The sequence below is a fragment of the Chrysemys picta genome, chromosome 1 (genome assembly GCF_011386835.1).
Source record: "Chrysemys picta bellii isolate R12L10 chromosome 1, ASM1138683v2, whole genome shotgun sequence".
Classification (NCBI taxonomy): Eukaryota; Metazoa; Chordata; order Testudines; family Emydidae; genus Chrysemys; species Chrysemys picta.
Window position 1 is genome coordinate 31,160,474 of NC_088791.1, and position 14,477 is coordinate 31,174,950.

The following is a 14,477-nucleotide window of genomic DNA, read 5'->3' on the forward strand; positions in this document are numbered from 1 at the left end:
ATAAAGCAAGGCGGGGTGAGTTATACCTTTCTGGTTTTGGAGGGCAGAATTCTAAGAAATAAAGCAGTGTTATGTTACAACCTTCCAGCAAGAGTATTTATGGTTTTTATCATAGGCGCTGACTCCGTGGGTGCTCCAGGGCACCCACGAGGAAAAATTAGCAGGTGCTCTGCACCCACTGGCAGCCAAGCTCCCCCCTCCTCGCCTGCTTCTCCCCCTTTCCCCCCCGAGTGTGCTGTCGCTTCCAGCCCCCATGCCACCTAACAGCTGTTTGGCAGGGCTTAGGACTTTACGGAAGGGAGGGGGAGGAGCGGGAATGTGGTGTGCTCAGGGGAGGAGGTGGAGAAGAGGCGGGGCAGGGGCGGGGACTTGGGGGAAGGTGGTGGAATGGGGCAGAAAGGGGCGGGGACTTTGGGAAGGGGTGGAATGAGGTTGGGGCGAGGGCGGTACAGGGGTGGGAAGAGGTGGAGCAGGGGCGGGGCCAGGGGCAGAGGGGAAGTTGACGCCTATAGTTTGTAGCTAACTCTTCTGTGTGTATGCTCTGAACCCAACAACAATAAGAAGTTCTACAAATATATTAGAAAGAAGAAGGAAAGCATAGGTCCATTAGTTAATGGGGAAGGTGGGAAAATAATGGATGACACAGAAGGCTGAAGTGCTTAGTTTACTTCAATCTTCTTTAAAAGGGTTAATTGTGACCAGATGCTTAACACAAATAATATTAACCAGGGGAAGAAACACAGGCAGGAATAGGGGAAGAACAGGTTAAAAATATTTAGATGTATTCAATAAGCAGGGCCCAATGAAATTCACACTAGAGTAACTAAGGAACTCACTAAAGCAATCTCTGAATCTTTAGCCATTATTTTTGAGGTCTCATGGAAGATGGGAGATGTTCCAGATGACTAGAGAAAGGCAAACATAGTACTTACATTCAAACAGGAGGAAAAGGACTTGGGAAATGATAGACCAGTCGGCCTAACTTTGATAGCCAGAAAGATATTGGGGAACAAATAATTAAACAAACAATTTGTAAGCACCTAGAGGATTACAAGGTGCTAAGTAGGACCCTGAGAAAATTGTGATTTTCTGGAAATTGCAAAATTAGCCGTAGACCATGATTTTTCCAACAGCAGGGAGGCAGAAGTGAGAATTCGCACATTCCAGTCTCATGTTTGGTGAGGCTTACAGATGCCCATGCCTCCTTCCCCCAAATGCTATTTTGACAGCAGGATATCCAATGGGTGTGCAGTATGTTGCAGGGCAGCCCTCCCCATTGGCTATGTACTTGTCCCACTAGGCTGCATCCCTCACTGTGTATTAATGAGCCCAGAGGAGCAGGGTGGAAGCATTGCAAGGAAATGGTTTCCGAGGAGCCCTGTATAAAGTTGCTGCTGCTGCACTCCAGCCACCCCCTCCGTGGCCCTGGGGAGTAGGTATCAGGGACAGGTAAAGGTGAGTGTGGGGGGCACGGCCAGCTCCAGGCACCAGCGAAGGAAGCAGGTGCCTGGGGCAGCAGTCTGTCCGTTGTTGGGGCGGCACGTCCGGGTCGGTGGCGGCGGCACTTCGGCGGCAGCTCAGTCGGTCTGCTTCGGTCTTCAGCGGCAATTCAGCGGTGGGTCCTTCTGTCTTCCACTTCAGCGGCACTTTGGCGGCAGCTCAATCCCGTTTTTTTTTCTTTCTTTTTTTTTTTTTGCTGCTTGGGGCAGCAAAAAAGCTGGAGCCGGCCCTGGTGTGTGTGTGTGGGGGAGGGGACAGTTAGGGAGATGATGCTGGTGGGGGGGGGCAGCTGGGTGAGGGGCTAGAGGTGGATGGGACAGGTGGGGGGAAGGTTGAAGGGCTGTGGGGGAATGGGAGGCTGGTGAGAGGCTTGGGGGATGGGACAGGTGTAGGCAGTAACTGGGTGAGGTGCCAGGGGGAGCTGGGTGAGGAGTCTCGGGAGACAGGACAGGATGAAGGGGGAGCTGGGTGAGGGACGGGGAGGACAGCAGTTAAGGGGAGGGTCTATGAGCTACACCAAGCATGAAACCAGTGCATATGCTTCTACCTCCCATTGTTGGACAAATTGCAGCAGTTCAGGAGGCACTTAGCAGCCGGTTTTATGCAAGGCACAGTAATCAGCACTGCTACTGCTTGGAACCTGAGCAACTCTAGCCTCAGTGGGAAGGTGGAAGCATGTACTCCAAGTGGCAGCAGCGCTGGCTCCTGTGCCTTGCATAAAACCGTCCACCAAGTCCCCTCCCGACCTCCTCTGCAATCTGCTGTGATTTTTCAAACAGCAGGGAGATGGAAGTGGCCATCCGCGCATTAGGGTGACCAGACGTCCCGATTTTATCGGGACTGTCCCAATATTTCCTTGTTTGTCCCGCATCCCGACCGACGTGCGGTCGGGACACTGGACAAACAAGGAAATGCTCCAGAGCCCGGAAGTGCTCGCGCCCCCCCCGCCCCGACTCCACCCCCTCCTCCCCCGATTGGCTCCCTCCCCGAATCCCCGCCTCTTACCCAGGCTCACCATTCCTCCTCCCTCCGCAAGCGCTGGAGGGAGGCCCAGGAGACGCAGGGGAAGCGCAGGGCCGGGGTGAGTAAGAGTCCGGCCTGGCCCCGAGCAGGCAGGATTCAGTTGGGTGGTAGGGAGAGTAGGGGGCGGCCCGCAGGGCCAGGCGGCGGCTGTTCTCCCCCCCTGGGCAGCGGGACTCGGGAGCAGCCGCTGCTGCAGCTCCCACTGCCGCGGGGGGAGGAAGCGGCCGATGGCCAAGCTCGGCGGCTGTGGCTCTGGAGCCCGGGCCCGAACTTCCCGAGCCCGGGCCTGCTGCGGGGACCCAGCAGCACGCACGCTGCGCCCAGCCCCTGGCCAGTCGCATCTGGGCTGCTGCCCAGCTGGTGCAATCCCGCGGCAGCCCCGGGGCGGAGGCATCGGCAGCCCAGCCCCGTTCGTTCCCCTGCAGGACCCGAGCGGGACGGGGGGGCTGGGGCCTGCTGCCCCCACTCCGGGGCCACCACGGGATAGTACCAGCTGGGCAGCAGCCCAGACATGACTGGCCAGGGGCTGGGCGCGTGCAGCGTGCGCGCTGCTGGGTCCCCGCAGCAGGCCCCGGCTCGGGGGGTTTGGCCCCGGGCGCCAGAGCTGCAGTCGCCGAGCTTGGCCATCGGCCGCTTCCTCCCCCCATGGCAGTGGGAGCTATGGGGACTGCATAGACATGTGACAGTCTCTTAAGCAAACTAGGGACTATGATCTATATGAAATTACTATAAGGTGGGTGCCTAACTGGTTGAAAAAACGTATTACAAGAGTATGTATCAATGGTTTGCTGTCAAACTGTGAGGATGTATCTAATGGGGTGCCACAGGGGTCTATCGTGGGTCCAGTACTTTTCAATAATGACTTGGATAATGGAGTGGGGAGTATACTATAAAATTTACAGATGACACCAACCTGGGAGGGGTTGCTTGCACTTTGGAGGACAGGATTAGAATTCAAAAAAACCTAGACAATCTGGAGAACTTGTCTGAAATAAATATGATGACATTCAATAAAGACAAGTGCAAAATACTACACTTAAGAAGGATAAAGTCAAATGCACAAATACAAAATGTGGAATGATTGGCTAGGCAATAGTACTGCTGAAAAGGATCTGAGGGTTATAACGGATCACAAATTGGACATGAGTCAACAGTATGATGCTGTTGGAAAAAAGGGGGATGTATTAACAGAAGTTAATCAAAGACACAGGAGGTAATTGTTCTGCTGTACGCAGCACTGGTGAGTCCTCAGCTGTGAGTACTGTGTTCAGTTTTGAGCATCACACTTTAAGCAAGATGTGGACAAATTGGAGACGGTCAAGAAGGGAGCAACAAAAAGGATAAGAAATTCAGAAAACATGACCTGTGAGGAAAGGTTGAAAGAATTGGGTATGTTTAATCTAGAGAAGAGAAGGGGCGGGAGGGGAAAGGAGACACGATAATACTCTTCAAATATGTAGAAGGTTATTATAAAGAGAAGGGTGATCAACTGTTCTTCATGTCCACTAAGGATAGGAAAAGAAGTAATCTGTTTAGTTTGCAGAAAAGGAGATATAGGTTACATATTAGCAAAAACTTTCTAATTCTAAGGATAGTTAAGTACTGGTTATCTAGAGAGGTTACAAAATCCCTGTCACTGAAGGATTTAAGAACAGGTTAGACAAATACCTGTCAGGAATGGTCTAGGTATACTTAATCCTCACTCATTGCAGGGGGATGGACTAGATGACCCCTGAGGTGCCTTCTAGCCCTCAATTTTATGATTCTGTGATGCTTTAGTGTACATAAACCTAGAAACTGCCCTAATACATATGTATTGTTCTAGTCATCATATATCATTGCTGTTTAAGAATGTCCAACTATATTCTGGTTCACTGGAGTTGTATCAGGATGAATTTTGCCTGAAGGTGTCTTTTTTTGCATCAAGATAACTAATGTGTGATAATTATCTTGATGTTAAATCCTAGTGGAGATAAGCTCCATGTAGTTTTGACTGCAAAGTAGATAAGTGAGGACAACACTATACCTCCAGCCAGTGGTTGGTCTCACATAATTTACCTCATGGTAAAACTACAGTGCCATGTCTCTAGTAGGATTTTTACAGCGAAAAAGCTAATATACACTAGTTATCCCCCTGTAAAAAGCACACTGAGGAAATATCCTTAGTCTCTGTCTCTTATTTCTCTCACAATGAGGAGCTGCTCCACTCTATGGTCACAGACTCTGTCCACTTGGGATCTGACAGAGTAAGAGTATGTCTACACAGCAGCTGAGAGATGTAATTCCTATCTGCTTGTGTTAGCACCTAAAAATAGCCATATGGCTGCGGCAACACGGGCTAGTCATTGGAGTACTATTTCATCCAACCCCCCTGGGTTCATACTGTTTAAATGAGCTCAGTTTCCTCAGCAATCCAGATGAAGTTTGTATAACTGACTTGTCTCTATAATTATTTACCATTCCCCCAATTTTGTGTCATCAAAAGAATACACCCTTTTACTGAGCCAATTATCCCTGTCAAATAGGCAGGCTTCTATCCAAAACATAGTTATTGTGACCAAGTTCTGGCAACTCACAACTCTTATTGAGGCTGGCTACCAAAAAAACCTAAAGACTGGTGCAGTATTTGTCAACCTATCATCTGCATATGACACTGTATGGATTAAGGGCCTGATGCTGAAACTTGCTAAAATGATACCTTGCTACCAAACACTTCACCTGCTGTGGACCATGGTGAGTAACAGATGCCTATGGGTGTACCTGGGTTGGGTAATAAGACCGGCTCACCCTGTATCATAAACAACGGGCTACCACAAGGCTCTGTACTTGCACCAACCTTTTAAATATTTACATAAATGACATGCTGCCAACTAAATCACAAAAATGTGGATATGCAGATGATCCTGCCATGACAATCCAAACATCAAACCTCCATGAAACTGAGAAAGCATTAACTGAGGACCTCCAGACTATGGAATACTTCTGGAAATGGAGGCTCAAACCAAACCCTGGAAAAACAATAGTAAGCGCATTTCATCTTGATAATCGGAGTGCCAAAAACATACTGAAGGTAGCTTTTTGTGGTAAAAATGTGTGACGTGAATACACTTCAACATATCTCAGAGTGAAACTCGAACGCATGATCATCTTGAGAAGGTAGTTGCAAATGAGAGCCAACATAATCCAGAAACTAGCAGGTACAACCTGGGGTGCATCAGCATCAGTATTGCGAACATCTGCAATAGCACTTGTATATTCAGTAGATGAATATTGTGCACTGGTATGGAGCAGATGCACCCACATGTGATGTGTGGATACCAGGCTGAATACAGTGATGCAGTGCATCATGGGACCCTTTAAGTTGACTCTAACACCCTGGCTACCTGTTCTGTCCAACATCGCTCCCTTGCTGATAAGCTGAACTATGACATTCCACGAAGGTCAGCAAATCCAGGAAAATAGATGTCTTCCTATCCACCAAGACTTTGACAATGACCCCCCACCCCCACCCCCCGCAACATCTTAAGTCCTGCAAGCCTTTCTGGGATCATTTGTTTAGCCTCATGAAATCAGACTATGATCAGAAGGAGACTTGGAAAGCATATTGGGCTAAATCAGACTTAAAAAATAAGCACCTTGTGCCAGATCCCACACAGAAGGTTCCTGGGTTTGACCTTCCAAGGTCATTTTGGTCAACTTTGAACTGAATCCGCACCAACCATAGTAGATGCAGACATCTAATGCACAAATGGAAAATCAAGGGTGCCCTGGTGTGAGAGTGTGGTTACCCATCACAGACCATTGAACATATCATTACTATTGCCCAATTTATAAATATGAAGGAGGCATTACTGCAATAAATTCTGCTACGGCTGATGTAGCCATTTGGCTCGATCAACTTCAGGTGAAATTGTAGTTGCTGCTCTACATCAGCCATATGAAAAAAGTGTCATCTACAAATATTTTGCAGATGACACTTTTGGGGATTTTGTTTTCTTCCAGGTCATTGATAAAGTGGCATTGGGCCAAGAATAGATCGCTATGGGACCCTACTAGAAATACCTCCATAGGATAATTCTCCATTTACAATTATTTTTTGAGATCTATCAGTCAATACTTTTTAAATCTTTGGTGCTGGCCTTGGCTTGTATGTTTAGTCTTTTGCCCACCAGATGTCTAATGTCTTAAATCCAGTTCTCAACTCACTATTATTTTGAAGTACTCCTTAAGAAAGGCTATTCAGGGGATTCATTATCAGAAACTTCTGATTCAGAATCAGAGATTAAAAATGAATCAACTGAAGATTCATAGGAAATACCTGCTTTGTTTATTTTAACTTTTTCTTGTAAGAGGGACTTGAGACCTTTTTTAAGGAGGACTTGGTTTTACTTTAGTCAAACTTTTTATTGGGAATGTTTGACTCTCTAATTTTCTTCCTCCTTATTGGTGGGAAAATTATTCCTGACAGGTCACCTCACAGTGATCTTAGTCTGAGAAGATGATACAGGTCTTTAAGAAGCTGGGGAACTTACAAGGCATTCATAAAAAATATTAACCAGGTCTCTGTCATGCCTCCTTTCCTTGTCTTCACATACCAGCCCTGGGAGCTCCTGAAGATGCGGCATAGAATCAGTTCTGTTTGACTATGTCTGCTGGGTTCTCCTTCATTGAAGCAATACCCCAATATTCATTTATGACTGCTTTAGGGCTCTTTTTGCTGGCAGAGACATGTGGCACTGCTGGTTGAGGTCTAGTATCCTTGGAAAAAAGATTTTACAGTCTAAGCCCTAATGTTGCAATCAGGTCCTTGTAATCAGATCCCTGCACCTGTGCTGAACTCCATTCAGTTCAATGGGACTCCATGCTGGCAGAAGGGTTGACCTGCCACATCAGCTTGCAGACTCAGAGGCCTAAATCTGACATATGTCATTTTGCAGTGGGGGAATAGGGGATTAAGAAAGGAGTTACTTAAAAATCAAGGTGAAGGGAATGTAGCATTATAAGAGTTCATGTTTAATTTGGATCCTACTCAAGTTAAAAGATGCTTACCTTTTTTCAGATACATCTATCCTGCCAATTTTTATGGCTTAACAATTACATTTACTTTTTTAAAAATACACTCTTTTCCTGTTTTTGCGTGAAAGACCACACAAAGCGGGAAATGGGAGCAAGTATGGTCCAGCAATTAGGGTACTAGCCTGCAAGTCAGGAGAGCTAATTTAAATTACCTGCTCCTCCACAGACATCTTGTGTGACCTTGGGCAACTCACTTAATCTCTGTATCTCAGTCCCCATCTTTAAAAATGGAATAATAGTACTTTCCTACCTCACAGAGGTGCTCAGATACCATGCTAATGGGAACCATATAAATACCTGGGAAATTAGATGAAATTATGGCCCTGATCCTGCAAATTCTTATGAATGTGTTTAACTTTACTTACGGAAAATGTCCCACTGAGTTCAGTGGACTACTCTCATGCCTTTTCTGCATTATTACTGGTAATTCTATCATTTCCATCTAGTAATGGACCAATACCAGTGTTAGGATTCCTTTTGTTCTGAATATGCTTTAAAAATTCCTCTTTATTGTTCTGAATTCTGTGGCCACCGATTTCACCTTGCGTTTGCGCAGCTTTGTGAAACTGGCCTTTTAAAATCACCAGGCGTATATATTTATGCATGACAGAATTCATTTTTTTTATTGTTTTATGTTTTTGATGGCTAATATTATATTTAAACTTTTCTAGATTATCAATTTAAATTTTCACAGTTGCATGAAATTGTGGGATTTAAGCATTCTTTCTACTTTTGTCTATTTAAATTTTCAGAGTTGCGGGAACTTATGTGGGAGTCAGCCAATAATAGTTTAATGACGGTAGACATTGAGGTTCAAAGAATTAAAGCTTCATAACCATGAAAACACACATATATTTTGCCATGTGATGTTGACAAAGTAATTATCCTTAAATCAAACTCTAAGTTCTCAAGCAGCAGCATTTTTCTTTTTTCTTTTCTGTCTATAAATTTTGATGACTATTGATGGAAATACTTTTGTTTGTTTGTGTGTGTGTACAATTGAAATTGACATTTACCAACAAAAATTGAATTCTTCCAAATCTATAGATATATATCAGTAGTTGGACTTTTATTCTGTGTGTACAAAACAAATGTGATTAAGTCATGATCCCTTGTACTTAAACTATCACGGATATTTAGTTCTGTGATCAATACTTTTTTATTTGTCAAGATGAGATCTAATACAGAATTGCCCTGTGTTGAGTTAGGAAATTGTCACCTATAATATTTAGAAATTCTAAGGAAGTTTTAGTACTGGCAGCATGAGACCTCTTGCATGTCATTTAGGCTTTGTCTACACTACCACTCATGTTGGTATAACTTATATCGCTCAGTGAGATGGTTTATTCACACACCCCTGAGCTACATAAGTTACACCGAGATAAGCGCCAGTGTGGACAGCGCTATGTTGGCGGGAGGGCTTCTCCCGCTGACATAGATTCATAGACTCTAGGGCTAGAAGGGACCTTGAGAGGTCATCAAGTCCGGTCCCCTGCCTTCATGGCAGGACCAAATACTGTCTAGACCATCCCTGATAGACATTTATCTAACCTACTCTTAAATATCTCCAGAGATGGAGATTCCACAACCTCCCTAGGCAGTTTATTCCAATGTTTAACCACCCTGACAGTTAGGAACTTTTTCCTAATGTCCAACCTAAACCTCCCTTGCTGCAGTTTAAGCCCATTGCTTCTCGTTCTGTCCTTAGAGGCTAAGATGAACAAGTTTTCTCTCTCCTCCTTACGACACCCTTTTAGATACCTGAAAACTGCTATCATGTCCCCTCTGTCTTCTCTTTTCCAAACTAAACAAACCCAATTCTTTCAGCCTTCCTTCATGGGTCATGTTCTCAAGACCTTTAATCATTCTTGTTGCTCTTCTCTGGACCCTCTCCAGTTTCTCCACATCTTTCTTGAAATGCGGTGCCTAGAACTGGACACAATACTCCAGCTGAGGCCTAACCAGCGCAGAGTAGAGCGGAAGAATGACTTCTCGTGTCTTGCTCACAACACACCTGTTAATGCATCCTAGAATCACATTTGCTTTTTTTGCAACAGCATCACACTGTTGACTCATATTTAGCTTGTGGTCCACTATAACCCCTAGATCCCTTTCTGCCATACTCCTTCCTAGACAGTCTCTTCCCATTCTGTATGTGTGAAACTGATTGTTCCTTCCTAAGTGGAGCACTTTGCATTTGTTTTTATTAAACTTCATCCTGTTTACCTCAGGTCATTTCTCCAATTTGTCCAGATCATTTTGAATTTTGACCCTGTCCTCCAAAGCAGTTGCAATCCCTCCCAGTTTGGTATCATCTGCAAACTTAATAAGCGTACTTTCTATGCCAATATCTAAGTCATTGATGAAGATATTGAACAGAGCCGGTCCCAAAACAGACCCCTGTGGAACCCCACTCATTATGCCTTTCCAGCAGGATTGGGAACCATTAATAACTACTCTCTGAGTATGGTTATCCAGCCAGTTATGCACCCACTTTATAGTAGCCCCATCTAAGTTGTATTTGCCTAGTTTATCGATAAGAATATCATGCGAGACTGTATCAAATGCCTTAGTAAAGTCTAGGTATACCACATCCACCGCTTCTCCCTTATCCACAAGACTCGTTATCCTATCAAAGAAAGCTATCAGATTAGTTTGACATGATTTGTTCTTTACAAATCTATGCTGGCTATTCCCTATCACCTTACCACCTTCCAAGTGTTTGCAGATGGTTTCCTTAATTACTTGCTCCATTATCTTCCCTGGCACGAAAGTTAAACTAACCGGTCTGTAGTTTCCTGGGTTGTTTTTATTTCCCTTTTTGTAGATGAGCACTATGTTTGCCCTTTTCCAGTCTTCTGGAATCTCTCCTGTCTCCCATGATTTTCCAGAGATAATAGCTAGAGGCTCAGATACCTCCTCTGTTAGCTCCTTGAGATACCGATACTTGTTGAGGGTGGATTAATTATGTCAATGGGAGAGCTCTCTCCAGTCAACATAGAGTGACTACGCTAGAGATCTTATGGTAGTGCAGCTGCATCAGTACAGCTCCACCACTATAAGCTCTCTAGTGTAGACAAAGCGTTAGATTGACATCCCCCATGATCACAGAGCTTTTTTCTTGCATGTTGTAGATAGATGCTTAAGGAACTGGTCAACCTGTTCCCTAGTTTGAGTAGTGGTTTGTAGCAGACACCGACTAGTATCCCATCCTGAACTTTTTCTAAGTATTCAAGAGCAGTTTCTTCTGAGTTGTTTCACTAAGGCCTTGTCTACATTACACAGGTCAACATAAGGCAGCTTATGTTGACCTAATTATGTCACTGTGCACACTACAGCCTTGTCCAGCCGATGTAAGTGCCCTACTACACTGACATAGTAAATCCACCTCCACGAGAGGCACAGAGCTCACGTTGGTGTAGTTATGGCGACACTGTCTGTGTAGACACTGCCTTACTTACATCGGCTGTTGGCTGTCTTGTCAATTCCATGGGTCCATGCTGCCCCCAGCTCCCTACTCCCAGACAGGCTCAGGCCTGGAGGCTCCTGATCAGGGAGTCAAGAAGCCTGGGTGACTGCCCCGCCCCCATTTCCAGCTGGGAGTAGAGAGCTGAGTATCCAGGGGGCAGCTGGTCTCCCTGTGGGGAGATGTGTGGAGCTGAGAGCCCTGGCTCTCAGCCCCCCACAGTGCCCCTCTTCAGTCGGTTGAAGTGCTCCTGGCGAGGATGCACAGCACTGACAGGAGGGAAGTGTGGACATCAGCCACGGGCTGTAAGTCGACCTAACATAACTCAACTTAGGCCTGTAGTGTAGACATGTCCTTAGAAACAGGTAGGGTTATTTTTGACAAGAGTGCTAGTGCCTCTCTCCTTTATCCCCACTCAACCTTTCCTGAATACATTATAATAATTGATTGTAACATTCTAAACATGACTCATCCCACCAGTTTACAGTACTACCACTTATATCAAATTTACGCTCAAAAATGGGCAATTCCAATGATTAGTGTAGGTTTCTAGAATTGGCACATAATCAATTAAAGAATTTCTTCTTTTCATGGCCTTTGGTGTCTTGATTCATTTTGTTCTCAACATCATGATTTTGTGCTAAGTGAGTGCTTATTTGTTCCCTCTTTTCACACACTTCCTCTCAGACTACTGTAGCCAGTCTGTCCCTGAGAAGACTGATTCCTGTTCTACTGAAATGCAGGCCATACAAACTGTACAGCCCCTTCTCCCTGTGGAAGGTGGACTAATACTCCACAAAGGGAAGCACCTTTCCCTTACACCACTTACCTAGTCAGTGATGCACTTTCTTTGCTCATAGAGAAGGAATGATCTCCTTCCCTGAAGTCATCTATAAGCTGTGAGATACCTGGCAATGCAGTGTCATTAGTGTTGATATACACCATCCCCAGTGAATCCATCCCCTTTGATTTCAGAAGCCTATCAAATCTTATGGCAGGTCTACACTATGGGGTTAAGTTGACCTAAGTTATGCAACTTAATAACATAGCTGGAGTCGACGTAGCTTAGGTCAACTTACTGCGATGTCTACACCACGACTTACCTTATGCTTCTCATTTCTGGTGGAGTACCGGAGTCGATGAAAGAGCGATCTGTGATCAATTTAGCGGGTCTTCACTTGACCCACTAAATTGAGCCCCGGTGGATTGATCACCGTAGCATTGATTCACCATAAGTGTAGACATGCTGTTAGAGTGATGACTCATAGCCTTGGTTTAGGGAAGATAGCACACCATCCTGTTGTCCATCTGTTCTTTGCAGAATGTTCTTCCCGTTCTTGTTAGTATGGAATCCCCAACAAGAAGCGCCTGTTTTCCTTGAACAGTTGAAGGTCTTTGAGGGCAAGTAATCGAATTGAAAATAGTTTTTTTTAACTAACCTCTATTAGATATACTCTTCACAGTTACTTGCAACAATAGGTGAGACATTTAGGAAGAAGGGTGATTTTTTTTTTTCCAAGTTGGTGTTCCTTTATCAGAGCACGGATCATTTAATCTAATGGTAGAGTATCATTTTCTGATGGCTTTTGCTTTTAAATGATTAGGCTTAACAAGAGCAGGTAAGGGGTGTATATTTTTCAGGGTGCTATACAAACATTAAATGGTCCAAAATAAATGCACTGTTTGTGGAAACATTGTGTAACTAGTGTCCACCGCTCCCCAAGGGCCAAGTGTTATGAAGTTATGCAGTGAGGTATTTTCTCTTTTGATTGTATGGGGGACACCTTCGTTGCTTCTGCTCAATAGTGCTGCCTGGTGGTACATAGGCCACTCTGATTAGCTGCTCATTAATGTCTCTGCCTGGACTGTCACTTAACTGAAAGCCATCAAATTATCACAGTATTTTCTGTAGTACAAGAAAGAACATTAGTATTCCCCTTTGCTAGGTTTTTTTCCCTCCCAATGAACAACATAATGCTAAAAAACTGGTTTAGGCCCTCTCCTTCCTGAAAATATACAGGGTGTTGAATGAGGGTCCAGATGACATGTTAATTATAAACATGAAGTGTGTGTGTATGTCTTTTTTAAAAAAGAGTGAAAGAAGAATTGGCTAGACCACTCCCAAGCCTCTCATTCACATGGGGGTGGGGGGAGATTTATTTATTGAGGCCTGCCCTAAATCTCACACTGTTCCCCTCCCACTAGCAGCTGGAAAACTCTGTCCTGCCCCATAACTGTTTCCAGCATAAACTGGCCCCTGGGCTGGTCTAGCAGAGTTGATGCTGCTGGGGGAACAGGGAGAAGCCTCTTGGGCTCCTGCCTCAGCTGAATCTGATTTGCTGTTGTGCTATTGGTAAGTGACCGCCCGCTCCATGGGCTCAAAAGAGGCTCGGCTGCATTTCATGCAGAGGAAGGTCCCTCAGCACTTGGGCTTAGGGTTACCACCTGCTCGGTATTTGACCAGCCTGGCCCTTTTTTTATGGATGTGCCAGTTGCCACAATAATAATTTAATCTGCTGGGTTTTTTATGTGGGTCCAAAAATTTGCATTATCACAATAGATTCATAGATTCTAGGACTGGAAGGGACCTCGAGAGGTCATCGAGTCCAGTCCCCTGCCCGCATGGATACACCAGGAAATCTAATGTTAAAAGTTTCTGTATCTAGCTAAAGCTGCTGTTTTCCCATTTCCACACTTTAAGTGGTAACAGATCAAAACTGTTCAAAATACAGCAGCTGTCTACCCACCAACGAGCAAGCACACCGTGTACATGTGCGAGAGGGTTTGAGTCACGCAAGCGTGAGGAGATGTTATCAGTCTTATCTATATGTGTTATCTCTCCATAGGTGGCTGTTGAAGGGGGGGGAGTTGCGGTGTTGTCTTGTGGTTGCAGCAGGCTTGCCTTGTGGGGCGGGTTAGGGTTGCCAGGTGTCCGGTCGAAAAGGGACCCTGGTAGCTTTGGTCAGCACCGCTGACCGGGTTACTAAAACTCTGGTCGGCGGTGCAGCAGGGCTAACGCAGGCTTCCTGCCTGCCCTGGCTTCGCGCGGCTCCTAGAAGCAGCCAGCATGTCTGGCTCCTAGGTGTAGGGGAGGCCATGGGGGCTCCATGCGCTGCCCCCATGCTAAGCGCCGGCTCCTCAGCTCCCATTGGTCAGGAACCGCAGCCAATGGCTGTAGGGGCAGCACTGAGGGCAGGGGCAGTGTGTGGAGCCTCCCTTGCCCCTCCACCTAGGAGCCAGACATGTTGGCTGCTTCTGGGAGCTGCCTGGCTAGAGCCCACACCCTGCATCCTCTCCCCAGCCCAAAGCCCCATCCTGCACCCCAAACCACTCCCCAGAGCCCACACACCCCAAGCCCAGTGAAGTGAGTGAAGGCTGGGGAGACCGAGGGAGGGAAGATGAACTAAGTGGG